Source organism: Homalodisca vitripennis, chromosome X (genome assembly GCF_021130785.1).
Source record: "Homalodisca vitripennis isolate AUS2020 chromosome X, UT_GWSS_2.1, whole genome shotgun sequence".
NCBI lineage: Eukaryota > Metazoa > Arthropoda > Insecta > Hemiptera > Cicadellidae > Homalodisca > Homalodisca vitripennis.
This window is the reverse complement of record NC_060215.1, coordinates 64,277,501-64,294,254: the sequence shown is the minus strand read 5'-3', so window position 1 is coordinate 64,294,254 and position 16,754 is coordinate 64,277,501.

Sequence of the window (16,754 nt, the reverse complement as noted above, 5' to 3'; positions counted from 1 at the left end):
GTCCGATGATGTTTATATTACCCTCATTATAGTTTCATTCATCTCTCTCTTTTTTATATCTAGTAATTAGTAGAGTATAAAATGTGACGCGCAGACTACTATTGAAAATATGATTCGTTAATGTTATATCTTGAAACTCATTATATGCCAACTTTGCAAAACGCTTCGTTACAGTAATGGAAAGAGTTCTTTCAAGAGTATTGAACTTAAAAAAGAATACATATTCTGTCACGAATCGCCCTTGAGCATCAGGTTCAGAAAGGAAGACAGATAAAAGGAGCAAGGATGTTTTTAACACTTGCGTTTAACATTCTTCAAAGGGTAGGCCAATACATTTTCAATATATTGTTAGGACGTAACACAGAGCTTCCCTTTGACGTAGTTATCCTGTATACTACAAGTTGTATTTCGTAAATGTAAAGGATTGGAAAATACTCTAAAACACATTTATTTCATATGAAATTCAATAAGCACATTAAAATAATCCAAAAATCCAATAAGCACAGGTGTTACTTACATGACATCATTTATTCCAGTCCCTTTTATTATTTCTTTCTTTGGACTAAAAACGTTAAGGCAATAATAAGAATTTAAAAACTTTCGAATAAGAATGTAAAAACTTTTTGTATGTTTTATTTTGATATCTACAATCTCAAACTCATATTTTCTAAGCGAGAAAATAATTTATTGATTAAAAATCGATTGCCAAACTTAAGCACACACATCTAGCAGATATAACACTAAAATATCTTTTGAGTTTACGAATGTTGTAAGACGAGTCAGTTAATATTTTTAACTATTATCGTTTTCATTTGTATATTATAAACACTTTGCTGTAAAGTAAAAACCATAATAAATGTATTAATTTGTTAAACTAAATCAAGCGTTTACACTTGGAGATATCACCAGGACCCCCATGCACTGTATCACCGCCCTTCTAAACTGCCCCATAGTCCAATTGCGACAGCTTTTGAACTTAATGTTTGTAAAAGGATTTTAAGCTAGTGTATAAAATTCGAAAACATACACTGAATATAGTGTAGTAATAGGTACCTCATTCTTCCCGTAACGTGGTTCGAGAAGTTAACCTATCCCCTTCCCCGTGTTGGCGTCACAGTAAGTCCAAGGCCAAAAGACCTGAAGCCAGAGAACGTCTATTCATCAGTATTTATTTTACGTTAGTTGATAGATTAGCTATCAATACCTAATTGGTAGCTAATTAGGCTCTAGACGATGAGCGATCAATCCAGACCACACTGGCTGACGAGTAACAGGCTTCGATGAAGTTCTCTGGTGTACATATTCGAGTAAATTTTATTCACAAGATCAAAATACATTAATTTGTGCAAGCAGGGCTATTAATTTTGTTCCGATAAATTATTTCCGGCATTTCGCGTGCAGGAGCGCTTCCAGTTTGAATTAATATTTCCAGTGCCGTTGGTGTGTTTAGCTCATTGATCCGATAAAGAAAATATATGCAGACTAATGTCGGAGAAGCTTGGTTTGGTAAAAAAGGAACTACGTTTTCCCTTGTAATCTACATTCAATCTAAGGGGTGTAGAGAAAAATCCCACCTTCCGTCTGTGGCTTGCTTACTATTCAATACCAACTTTGGTAATAAATCTCTCTGGTGATAACCAAACCATCCAAAAGATAATTTACTACGAAACCCACGCGGAGTTTCTCACCTATACATATATACTTCGCTTTGCTGAGAAAACAATCCAATATTAACTTACATTTCAATAAGGTGACATACTTGCTCCTACTTTTGCATCCTTGCTTATACTTCTTTTAATCTCCCTGACATTATTACCTCCAAGAAAAAGTTAAACTCACGTTCTTAACGCCTTTTTATACATTTTTAAATTGCAAAGTCTAAAAGTGTAATACAAAATGGTATAAAATATGAGAAAATAAAAAATAAAAGTTTAAGATACTAACTTCTTTTTTTTGATTAATGAATTAATAAAAACATATAATTGTATGGATGAAAATTACGGACTTTTCATTCAGTTATACATAGTCCAGAGATAGACTTTGTATAATATGTAATTACTGAAAATGAAGTTTTGTAAAATAGCACCTAACATTTTAAATTAAATCCTAGCAGAAGCAAATCTGATTTAAAGTCTAGTAAGATCATTTTTGTATAGTGGCATTACAACAACTTTTATTTTTTTTAAGGAGAGGGCGATCCCCTTTAAGCCTTACTCTGTTCATCCTTACTGGCGAGGGTCATATCAAACAGAATAAGGAGAAGAGTCGGTACAGTACAAGGTCGATGGTAGTGATAAAAGGTGTTACAGTCACATACTGTATTTGAACCTGCGCTATCTCTAATTCAGATCCAAAGGCTGACGTGTTAAATATCTCGGTCATCGGCACTACCAATCAAATAAATAATTCCTCTGATTACATATATTCATTATATATTTTTCCAAATCAGATTTGCTCTAATCTCTACTCACGTTGTTAACTGAAAATCCTTAATAAAATTTATTAACTAAGATGAACAGGTAAACTTTTTGACTGATACAATCAACTATACCTCCAGAAAATGTAAATGACTTCTAAATGGCACTTAGAAAATTGTACCATTTGAATCTTTACTGTAATACAACTTCTCAAAAGACAGGTATTGGAAAGAACGTGTTGATTCAGGTGTATACACTAGTTTCGTCCGAGAGCAAGTGTTCTACCAGTTTAGACTTTTCCCACATCTTCAAATTCCATTTTAATATAGTTTCTGACGAATAAATATAGAATATAGAATACGTGCTTCATCTTTACAGAGTACTAGGTTACCAAATTTTGGTTGTATGTAATGAAATATACAGAGTGGTTAGTGTTTGTGCTATATACGAAACGGTATTCAGGCTGATAAGGTCACATACGGTCACTGCTAAACTATAATCCCTGAATGTAAAGTATGTACATAATGTTTTAGTTTAGTCTGCATCTATACAGGGTGTAACTGAAATACACCGACAAAACTTCATGAGGTTTGTTCCTGAGGTCAAAACGAACCAAAAAGTTCCTATAAATGTATGTCCTAAAAATGCATCGTTTTCCGTCTGTCCGTCTGTTTGTGTTTATTACATTAAATTTTTTTTCTAAACAACCATTAAAGGTACAAAGTTAAACTTTTCAACACATGCTAATCTAATAAAGATTGTCAATTTAAAAAAAAATTGAAAATATTTACTCAACAAAATTCAAAATGGCGGCTAGTTAAAATCTTTGATGGTGAATTTCTCAAAAAACTACTTCCTGTATAAAAAATTTACTAGAATATAAAAAAAATATAAATTTATTTATAAAACGAACGGTACCTCATTTTTTGAAATCGCTTAATAAATAAAAAGTTATAGCATTTTTTCTTAACCTAGTAACATAATCACATTTACAAGTTTTTTTTCTTGTTTCAAAAGTTAACGTAAGTATTTAGGCAGTATAAAAATAAAACGATATTTTGGGTTAAAAAACTTTAAACATGAAATTAGTATTAAATTTTAAAAACGACATCGTAACAAGCAATCTACATGACTCAACTTTCATGGTTTTAAACAACTGAATATGTTTTCATGTTGAGACACAGCTGATTAGAACAACAATGAATTCAGATAAGTAAGTCATTTCCTTGTTTATTTTTTGACAAGATATGATCTGTTACTTTCACTTGTAGAAACATTATTAGTCGATAGTGCTCTTATTCTATTGAAGATGGCAGGTTACCCATTTAGCCATAAAGCTGACATGATATTTTAGTATGGAAAAGCTAACGGTAATAGTCGCCTAGCATCCCGCCTGTATTACGAATCATTTCCAAAATCGGACAACAACCTACTCATTCAACATTTGCTGCTGTTTCCAACCGACTTCATGAGACTGGCACTTTGTTACCTTCTACTGCAGACCGAGGTGTACAGAGACAGCGTAGTAGAACTCCTGATTTGGAAGAAAACATCTTACAGCGAGTAGAGGAAGATCCAGGCGTAAGTAATAGGCAGTATGAGCAATACTCAACGTAGACCACATGACAGTATGGCGAGTTTCATACATGAGCAGATGTTATATCCGTACCATTATCAGCGTGTACAAGCCCTTGGTCCCAGATGATTTTCCATTACGTTTACAGTTTTTGCCAATGGTTTTATCAGCAAGCTAACAACCCTGGTTTTTACATCATTAGTTGTGTATACAGATGAAGCTTGTTTTAATCGAGATGGAATAACCAACTACCACAATATGCATCAAATGGGCTGATGAAAACCCACAAGCCATTCATGAAGGGAGATATCAACAGCAGTTTAAAATAAATGTTTGGGGCAGGCATCATTGGAGGACTGTTTATTAGGTCCTTTTGTATTACCTGACATACTAAATGGTGAAAACTACAGACATTTCTTGCAACACGAAATGCCTGAAAATTTTAGATGATGTTCCCTTGGGTGTGAGAGAGCACTGTTGGTTCATGCATGATGGAGCTCCCGCGCATTTCAGACTAGATGTCAGGCAATTTCTGGACCAAACTTATGGGGAAAGATGGATAGGCAGAGGGGGACCTGTATCATGGCCGCCTCGGTCGCCAGATCTAAATCCAATCGATTTCTTCCCTTTGGGGCCATTTGAAAAACTCTAGTTTATGAAAGACCAGTTAATACCAGGGAAGACCTTTTACAGCGTATCACTGCAGACTGTAACACTGTAAGGAATACACCAGGAATACTTGAAAGAACTCGGCAATCAATGACCAGACGTGTTAATGCATGCATCGCATCAAATGGAAGGCATATTGAACATTTGTTGTAAAGTGATCCCTAATATTTTGAAATAAATGTTGCTCTGTTAAGTTATTCCGTATTTCTTAATAATGACATCTTAAAACTCTTTTGTTTAATGTGAGATATTTTTCTTGAATGTTCTAAACAATTGTAGGCTACTGTAGTTTTTTGAAACAAGAAAAAAAACTTGTAAATGTGATATGTTACTAGGTTAAGAAAAATGCCATTAACTTTTTTTATTTCTTGAGCGATTTCAAAAAAATAAGGTACCGTTTCGTTTTATAAATAAATTTATATTTTTTTATATTCTAGTAAATTTTTTATACAGGAAGTAGTTTTTGAGAAATTCACCATCAAAGATTTTAACTAGCCGCCATTTTGAATTTTGTTGAGTAAAAATTTTAATTTTTTTTTTAAATTGACAATCTTTATTAGATTAGCATATGTTGAAAAAGTTTAACTTTGTACCTTTAATGGTTGTTTAGAAAAAAAATTTAATGTAATAAACACAAACAGACGGACAGACGGAAAAACGATGCATTTTAGGACATACATTTGGTTCGTTTTGACCTCAGGAAACAACCACCTGAAGTTTGTCGGTGTATTTCAGTTTACACCCTGTATATTACAATTGAATACGGAGAGGAACTTCATAGATAAGTTAGTAGATATTTTGTCCCTTCGAATGAAGTATATATATTGGTGAGGTAAACATAAGAATACCGGATAACGCAAATACACAAATTTGCTTGAGCTTAATGGACAGTCTGTGCATTAGTTAAACCGTTAATTGCCCCTTACGTGTATCGCAGTTTTTAAATCGTCTATAGACAATATTTTTATTAAAAACAGAAAAAAAATGTATACTGTAGTTAGAAGTAATGTGCTCGTATTTGATAATTGCTTAATATACCATTGCATGCTTGTTCTTAAGTTGGCGGCAACCTACGAGTATACAATGAATGGAATTGAAGTGATGGATAAATTATTACGAAATCATCATGAAATTGTTAAACAAAAAACAAATAAATATAAACTGGGATGTTTGTTATCGAACTACGAATTGTATTTTTGCTATGATACTTCTACATATATATTTCGTCTATTGTTGTAAAAAATAGAAGTAAAAATATAGATGGAAATGGAAAATTATATAAGGGAAGACTCACACGTCCATGGATCACACTTCAGTTAATAAATAAATAAGAAATCTGCATAAAATATTCAGAAAGAGGTCGTATGGTAGTGTGTTTTCTATAGCAGATTTTGCAGTAGCTTACAAAATAAAATGGATGCAACAGTACTGCAATAGAATTAATGCTTGTAATGGAGATTATGGGCAACAGAGGAAAATTATCAGTAGCCTACGGGAAGGAGGCTACAACAAATCACCTACCTGCCACCCGAGAAGAGTCTGGATCAAAGAGATATTTGCGGACATCTCAGATCTGGAGAAAGGCTGACGGAAGGTGGAGGCCCTTCACTGATGACTCATAAACGATATGTTAAGCTAATATAATTTTGTATAGAACATGTTTTATAAAACCTATGCTCATTTCTGTACATTTATATTCGATTTTTGCAAGAAATGTATAATGTTTGCAATCAGAATCTTTTTACTTATAATGCAAATTTCATAAACAAACAAATGGTTTTCATTCCAATGTTTTGTTAAACAGCAGTTCAATTCAACTAAATATTTTAAAATTCAAACAATTTACGAAGTGCTCACCATTCATTTAAATTCCAACTGCGTTATTCTATAGGTGATACAGTGATAGTGTATTATAAATGGAACGCAATTAAAACCTTCCATAGTTTTCCATTCCATTCCGGGAATGCTTTTTCTTTATCGATCTTTTTTGAAATATATATGAGTGTATTTATTAGATACGTATTTATTGTTAGTATGTATTTATCAGATATTCCAAACTAGCAATTTTGTAACTTATTTGTCTAAATATGGCACATTATTTATAAATGGAATGCTTTAATAAAAAAAAATCTGAAAGATATAATATCTTTTTCGTGTACCATAAAGTTTAAAACGTAATTGTAAAATAAAAGAATAAATTAAATGTACAAAGCTAACAAATAAGCCCAAATGGTATGTAGACAATGGACTTTCTTCATTATGTCTGGCGTGTTTTCAGCTACTTAGCAGAGTGTTGCATAATTGTAAGAAAATCATTGTTATAACTTATCTTTAAATATTCCTTTTAGTGCGTAGCCGCTTTCGTAACTAAGTTTTCCAGTTCAAATTGTGCCAGAACTGTGCTAACAGGATTAATATCTTAAGATATTTTGCCTCGTTGTAGAATGATTAGTAAAAATGATTACATTTTTATTTTTAAGCGTAATAGACAATAATTATATTTTGCACTACTGTAATGTAATACAAAACAATACGATCTGATAAAGTACTATAGCAATATAATAGTTAAGCGTTAAACACAAATTAACACGCATAGTCATTTGAATTGCATTGTCTAATGAGCTGTCATGATGTACAGTTTTAGAGCAGAGTGGGTTTTTCAGATACAACTTTGAGAAACTTACTTAAGGTCTTAGAATGGCGAGTAGGCTTTGACATTGTACTATATGATGGAAAAAGGTTAGACTTTAAAATAATATTAAGAGCTTATTATAGTATTATATTCTTCGCTTGTATTTTGTATATATTTAAACACCATTATTATTGCCTCTGCAAGAACTAGTTCTGATAGAGTAATGGAATTTATTAAGATGTTGCACATATGTAATTGTAAACAAGCTCGAAAGGATAATGTCATATAAGGCAAACGAATCAACCAATATTTACACTCCATGTAAATATTTTTTGTTTTATAGTACATTTTAATTTCACTTTATACATTTTATTCATTTATTATACTAATCAGAATGAACGTCTGCACACTAAAGTGATTGAAATATTTCTCAAAGAGCTAATAGCACACAGGACTGTTATGTCATGTAATACGACATATTAATATGTAATAGTACGTAATATTAGTATTTAATACGACATATTTCTCGTACTGGTAATTTACACGTCTGTTTAACCACAGCTATGTTTTAAGATTTCATGGATCTATCTACATTAATAATAACATCCTTTATTGCATAAACAACCATACCATTGCATAGCATGCGTGAATATTACTGTAAATAAGGTACAATACTAACTACAACGCCAAAAATAAGGATATGGATATAGATTTCGATATCAGAACTGGGATTTCACTTTCTCTAAGAATTATAATATTAAAATATTTCTTCCAAAAATCCCATCAAGAACTCTTCAACAGAGTAAAACGCCTTTGACACCAGGAGGTATTTTAATAGAGATTTGAACTGTTTAGGATTATTTAGATGTTTAATACTCTCATGGAGCTTATTAATTAGTTTCACGCCAATTTGCGACGGCAAGTGATGAAACGCTGTCGTTCTATGTTGTTCATTTCTGAAGTTGTCCCTGCCTCTCGTCTCTTATTTGTGGACGTTTCTGCCCTGGACCAATACACATTTGAAACGTCAATACAAAGCGACCTCGAGAATATAGAGACAGGGTAAAGTTAGGATTTCAAGCTTCCAGAAGGCATCTCTGCACATTTATTTCTATATATAAGTCTAAACGTCTATATCTGTATCTAACTATACCTCATACGTATTCTATATCTACATAACATATAACCGTGTTCTAATTATACAACTCTACCACAGTCCACAGTACCAAAGTACAAATAAAAATTCACCAATAAGAGTAATTATTTTGATTGCAAATATCGTAACTTTCTTAGGACTGAGTTCTAAAAAGCACTCTATTAGTCTCCTTTCCTGAGGTATCCGCAAATACCACTCTGGCTCAAACTATTCTGTGGTCACTTATCTGAAAATCTTTTTGGGAGGCCCCATATGTGTCTGTCCACTTTTGTCAGAACACCATAGTGAATAAAGTGAAGGGTGCAGACGAGATTGTAAATAGTTACTTTGGCATATCAGTTGATTTTTAGTATTCTATACGACTCCTAGAGGTGAAAATGAAATTATTTCCCGTATAAATAACGAAACATAAACGATCTACTGGACACGACTCATTTCCTGTGTAACTTATAAAATATAATGCTGAACATATTGCTCGATTTTTAACAAATGTATTGAATTAAATTTTAAGTACCGGTGTTTTTACAAATAAATTGAAAAAAAGTACTGTCGTTCCCTGAATAAGAAAGGTAAAGCAGTAAAATTGGATATTCTTAGACACATTATTTTATTTTCAACCTTAAAAAAATATTAGACTAAAATTTCAGATTGGTAAATTGTTTAAATAGAAATAATGTTATAAATAGTAACCAATTTGGATTAAAAGAGGCAAATTGCTAAGACGCTCTTATTGATGCACCCAATAAAATTTGCAGAGGTTCTTATTTTAACCTCTGCATTCAATTATATGTAAAGGAAGGTAAAAAAGGACAGTATTATTTATTGATTTCAGAAAAGCTTTTGATTCTGTGTAATTACACCATTATGTTAAATAAATTTAAAGGAATAGCATAAGGGGAATTCCTCAAAATTGGTTCGAGTGATTCGTAATGGATGGATATCAACTGGTAAAAATCACAGATAATTTTAGTTCTTTACCTATTAAGACTGGTATTTGCAAATTGGTTTTTAATGTTTGTAAATAAACCTTTTTGAGCAATCTCTTTCCGGTGCTTCAAACCTGTTGGCTGACAACATCGCACTATGTTATTCCAATGACGACTCATAGTCCTTGAACATAAATATAAACTATGATCTCGATCTATTTAAAAACTGGCGTGTCTCTAATGCAAAAGACATTAACGTAAAAAAAGAAATATATAGATTTGGGTTATGGTGATTTTAATGCCAATATTATTTCATATAGCATTTAAAAACATCCACTATGGGAAACTGTAATTACTTAGTTATAGGAAATATAGACTATTTCAAATACTTAGTAATATCTTTTGATAGTAAACTAATTTAGAATGAACATATTTTACATCTGAATAAAAAATGAGACATACAATAAGAACTTTCTATTAAAAACGCCTATACAAGGTACACGATGCTTTTTACAACAATGCAATATGGGTTCCTAAAAAAGTGCAAAAGTTTGTTGTTGGGTGCCAAACAATAACTCATGCAAATAATATTTGAAATGTAAAGTTATAAATGTACTGAGCGTTCATGGTAAACAGTGCTACAAAAAGTAATAGATATCCCACAGTAAATATTATAGTATGATCGGTTATTTATAGTCTTACGCAGAGTAATATAATAAATAACATCCATTTATCAAAAATAGAAATTGAAACAATAAAACCAAGCATATGAGACCCAGTATTATCGAGGACTTTATATTTTGCATTGATTCAATCAAGAATGTAGTATGGATTACTTTGTTTGGGGTAGTGCATGTAAACACTAATAGATAGGCTGTGAGTTACACAAAATTAAATTAATTGTATTCAATTCTTTATTTTTCAATTACAGGAAACAATGTACAAATCAGTTTTGCTAATTGTCCTCTCTAGCAATAGCTATTTTACAGGAAAAACTCGTTTTTTTCTATTAATTTAGAACACAAATAATACTTTACAAAAGGCTAGGGAAAGTTCTTTTCAATTATATTGCCAAATAAAAATTTTGCCTTTAAAACATCTCTATGTTTATAAATTTCTTAACTGTTTTATATGAGAAGCGGAAATGACTGAACATATTCCCCTAGGTATGATAATATAAATTTAAGGTGTAGAATATTTAGAGAACCAAATATCAGTAAAGAGTTTTTTTATCATTATTTTTTCTGTACAGTTCCCAAACTTTTTAATGGTTTGCATATGAAGATTAAACAATTAAATATTATAAAATTATTCCTCTTCAGATTGAAAAACTGTCTTTTTGAATGTTGTAAGAATGTTTTTGAATAATGTATTGGGAAAAATAGAAACATTTCTTATTGATGTTGATAGTAAATATAAATAAAGCTTCAGCTTAAGGGGGAGCAGGTCGATGAAAATTAAAAACAATTAGAAACATTTTTTCATTGCATTTTTTAATAGTTTTTAAAGTGTGTATTTTAAAAATATGTAAGTATTAATGCTCAAATAAATTTATAAATTACCAAAAAAAATTCACAAACAAAAGATGTTCACTAGTTTTTTGCAGCAGTTCGTAAGATGTTGGCTGACACAATCATATATATCATGTGTGTTAGTTATATAAGTATGTTATGGTTTTGCTCTGTTGGTCAACCTGGTACTGACAACTGGGAATACAGATGACAGAAAGAATATTGCTTTTATTTGTTTTGATATGCTTAGGAGGTTATGTTATATGTGTTTGTGTCGGATAATTGTGTTTTTACTAAAAGTGTTGCACTTTATTCATAGTTAGTGGTAGATTAGGAGTGTGTATTGTTTCTTGAAGTGTTTTACAAACTTCTCTATAACCATGCCAAGAGCAAAGGTTAGTTACAAAACTAAATCTAAACGTGAGTTTAGAGGAAACAAGTACCGTAAGTTGGACTCTAAATCTAGGCCTACCCAAACAGATTCTGCTAGCCCTAGCCCTAGGCCTACTACTAATGCAAACATTAGCTCTGCTTCTAAAAAACTGTCCTTTGATAAATATGACAATTATGAAGGAACTGGACATGGGTAGTGTTATTTTGGATCTTAGTTTATTTAGTGAGCAATTAAAAAAATTTGTAAAATGTAAATTCTGCGATAGCGAAGACTGCATAGAACTTTGTACTACGGATAAGAAAAGATTTGGATTGGCTGTGAATATTGAACTGAAATGTGTTGTGTTTGTTTGGAATCAACTAATTTTTACAACTCTAAAAAAAATGAGAATGGAAAATATGAGGTAAACTTGAAATTTATTTACGGCATGAGAACGATCGGAAAAGGTATCAGTGCAGGTAACATTCTGTGTTCATTATTAGACTTACCTTTACCACCTCAAAAAATAGGACCTTGTAGTAACATAATATATCAGGCTGTTGAAAATTGTGCTAGTGAAGTATGAAGCAGGCAATTGAGGAAGCTGTGTCTGTAAATGAGTGTGAAGAAACGTCAAAAAGAGATTTGACGGTTTGTTTAGATGGGTCTTGGCAAAGGAGGGGACACAAGTCACTGAATGGGGTTGTCAGCGTAACATCATTAGATACTGGCAAGGTGTTGGATGTTTCCATAAATGTCCAAATACTGTCAAATCTGCACTGTACATGAAAATAAAAAAAAAAAATAGTACCTGATCATATATGTTCCCAAAAACTACGAAGGGTCAAGTGGCGGCATGGAAGTTGCGGGTGCCCTAGATGTTTTCCGAAAGTCCAGGAGATCGAAATGTACGGTATGTACGATACTTAGGAGATGGTGACAGCAATGGTTTTAAAAAGGTGGTTGACGATAAGCCATATGGAGATGAAGTAGAAGTAAGAAAACTGGAATGCGTCAATCATGTCAAGAAGAGGGAATGGGGAGCAGACTAAGGGAATTGAAGAAGAAACGGTTGGGAAAAACAAAACTAAAAGATAATAGAGCAATAGGGGGGCAAGAATAGGCTAACAAATAATGATATAGACAAGCTGCAAGAATATTATGGCCTAGCTATAAAAAGAGGTGGATCAGATCTTCAACAAATGGTTAAAAATGTGTGGGCAACTTTATTTTCCACAAAATATCGAATGATGACACTCCGCAACATGGCCTATGTCCATAAGGGGCCGGAGTCGTGGTGCGGTTATAATAAAGCCGAAGCCCTACATCAGACTTTCAGCCATAAGTCACACAATTTGCCATATGAAGTGATGGTACAGATCAAACAAATTTATAGAGATTTAGCCAATCCGGATCTTCTAAAAAAATGCCTTGACCAAAAGGACCTCAAAACCAGAACGAAAGTTTCAACAATGCCGTCTGGTCTAAGGTGCCTAAAAATGTTTTTGTAAGGCACCTAAAACTTGGCATATATGATGCAGTTTTAACTTTTAATAAATGGATTCACCAGCAAATTGGATGTGTATAACAAGCTAGGAATCAAACTGAGCGAGAAGTCTGTTGCCGCATTGCGAAATTTTGATACAATACGATTGTAAAAGGCAGAAAAATCTGCTTTAGACATGACCAAGGAGGCTAGAGTTGCTAGGAGGAAAAGAAAACTTGCATTAGAAGAGGAAAATGAAGACCCAGATGACCCTGAGTACGGAGCTGGGGATGTTTTAGCAGCAAAAGGTTAGTTTAGCAGTCATTTTTTGCCTTTACCGGACATTTCCCGGAAACTTGGTTTTTTTCATATAAAGGTACATGTATCTCAAAAACTATAAAATGCTAGAGAATTGAAATTTGGTATGCATATAGAACAGTGCAATTCCAAATGGTGTTGCATCTTTTATCATTCTATCTAAAAAAACAAATGAGAAAAAAAATTTTTGGTATAAAAAAAATAATTTTTTAACACACAATATTTAAAAATTCCTAAAAAAATTTTTTTTAAAGATTTTTTTACTAAAGTTGCAAGAGATGTTTATAAAGGAGTACTCTTTGCCTACAAAAAATTTGAAGGTTGTAACTTACTTAGTTTTGACAATACATGTACCTAAAGTTTGTAAATTTAACATGCGCGGGATAGGAACGACCCGCTCCCCTTAAGCACATCTATTCTGTAATAAGTATTTTTTGTTTACATTTCTGTGACTCATTCTGCACACATCATGATTTACCCTAATTTTTATTTACTACTGTATTGTTGTTGGTATTTTTTATCATACGGGTACCTGTGTTATAATTTAATATATTTATTAGAAGTCTTTGATTAAGAATAATAATCTCGTATGTGTTATTCTTTACAACTGATAGGAATAAAGAAAGAATACGCTTTAAGTATTATGAATTAATCAGATATGTATGTATGCATATGCGCGCGAGCGCGCGCCCGTGTGTATGTAAGATAATATATGGATGGATGAATGAGGCCGTCATCATCCTTGATGAAGTGTGCCCCTACACACTTTCGTAGGTGGAGCTGGAGGGGATATGCAGGGAATGTCCGTTTGTCTTCTCAGACCTGCTCATGTTACGCGTCATCATGATTTCATCTAAACAATATTTTGATTCTATGGTATTGCAGCAACTTTAACCTAATATTTTAATTTAACTATGTAAATTATCTAAGGTTTCATCGTTGCTATTGTTATACTTCATACATAATTTTTCATTGTATTGGCCTTAGTTATATAAAATATTTTATTTTTATGTCACACATAAAGAAGAAAAACATTACACTGATATACTGATTTACCTTTGACTTACGTTATTCAAGTGTGTCAAAATTATCTGTAAAAATGTGTTGTGTTATACTAGTACCAATTTGGATACCCTATTATTTGACCATGACTATAAATAGAACGGCTGATAACTGTACGAGTTCCGGGTGGAGCAAATACTTTTTTTAATTAAATCTTTCCTGAAAATTAAATCAGGCTATTTCCACTTATACAAATTTAATGAATGCCAAAAGTCGCTTGACAGGTACTTGGTCTTCCAATAATGTGTTAGTTGGCTTATTTAAACATGTATCTGACAGAAACAATCAAATACAAATTAATTGTAAACCAAAAAAAAACTTAAAAATTAAGGAATCAGTAATGAAGTGTTAACATGCTTGCCAGGTAAGTGAGAGATCCAGGACTGTTTGTTATTCAATATTGATTGAAAATCACACACACACACACACACACACACACACACACACACACACACACACACACACACACACACACACACACACACACACACACACACACACACACACCCACACACACACACACACACACACACACACACACACACACACACACACACACACACACACACACCACCCACACACACACACACACACACACACACACACACACACACACATTTATATGTGTATATGTGTATGTTTATATATATATATATATATATATATATATATATATGTGTGTGTGTGTGTGTGTGTGTGTGTAATTGAAAATATTTCACCTATTTGGAGCCCAAAATATGTGTGTATTATTTATGTATTGTGTATTATTTTTATTTCAGATTTTACAAAATCATACAGTTTTATTTTGTAAGAACGGCAAATAACTTTTGATGGAAATGTATAGAAAACGTCGCAATGTTGATGTAGTGAGAAAGGAAAGCATAAGCTAAGATACACTGCTTCGCTAGTTACATTTCTAATCAAAGTTTCACGATTTATTTCCAAGTGGCCCCGGGAGACTCTACAACTTTCTCCATGCAGTGACACAGCTAAATCTGCTCGGCCTTCCTCTCCATGTCTTTAGTAAAGTTGTAATACAGTGAGGTCTGCATGCAAATGGTATACTTTCCGAAGTGTCATTTACAGCTAGTCTACCTGCTCAACCTAAATTTAGCATTGTAAATGCCTTAGGATGGACTTGTAACATGTTACTCTTTTTAACATAACAAAATTAAATTTAAATTTAAATTTAATTCATTAGTTACATTGTAAATTAGAACAGATATTTTTTTAACATTACGAATAACACTTGAGTTTTTATACTGAACATCAAAAGGAAGCGAAATAATTATTTTAACTGACGAAGATCAGACGCAATCTGGCAGGTCCGTTGCCCGCACGTGAAATGCGCCGCTTCCCCTCCGATCACGGCGAGAGGAGAAGGCTTCCCCCACCCCCGCGAAACCTATATAATGAAAACCCCGGAGGGGCCGATTGAATACACAAGAGAGACCGCCAGTGACCGCGACAACTCGCCGACGACCACTGCTCACTGACGACTTTCGGACCCCTTCCTCCCCCACCCGCTCGCTGATCGACTTCATCGCGACTCGACGACCGCCGCCGAATCCAGCACCAGGTTAAGGAACAACGAACCTTTCCTTACTAAATTTTTATCTCCGCCCATTTCAAAAAAACAATTCTCCAAATTTTTTTTAATGTGAACAGAATTTAATGATTATAATTTGTCATTTATGAAAATTAAATCGATCTGAAATATATTAAGTACTGTTTTTTTTAATGCGTTATAGATTTATTTTTGGATAAGATACCTGTTTTGGATTGTTTTAAAAAAATAAACAGAAAGAGTAGACAGAACTCGAACTTGAAATAATTTATTTTGAATATTTAAGGTTATTCATTAAATATTTTAAATAATATATTATATTGTATTTAAATAGCATATATTTGAACCTTCCTCAATTTTACTGACACTTTTAATTTAATACTCTTTTTCGCAAAACTTGAAAAAATTACTTAAGTTAAACCTTCATTATCTATCAATCTAACTTATAATTTTGAAATCCAATAACCACAGATTATTTATTTTGTCATTTCGAGAACTAAATATTAAAATATTAGTGTTAAAATTTTTGTTTTTCTTTTATTTTTCCCCCCTTTCCCACTCGAATTTTTATTTTCCAACCCACCACGCCCCCCAGAAGAAATCTCCATCGCAATAACCGGCGATGGAAAGATAAAATGAATTTCCTTTTTTTCCAGGCGATCGATCCTGGACACCTCATCCCCGAGTTTCTCCCTTTTTATACCCGGCGAGGAACTTTCCTAACAAGAACCGGAAAATAGTAACCCTGGAAAAAAATGACCAAAGGTTATCTCTCCTACCGCGTTTAAGTAGGTTTGCCGGAAAAAATTAAAAAAAAAAACTACACTAGTCTCGGGACCCCTCGCCTTACCCACTGGCTTTCCTCCCCTTTCCGGCGAAAAGTACTGGCACATCCTAAACACCCACGACTTCCTTTTATAAAAAATACATCTTTCTTTCCCGCAGCTATAAAACATAAGGCGCCCTTACACGTACCCCCGCCATGTGAGAAGGCCCGTAGTCCCGAATAGACCCCGTCCCTCATAAACTAAAATCATAAATTGTTTCTATCGAATGTAAAT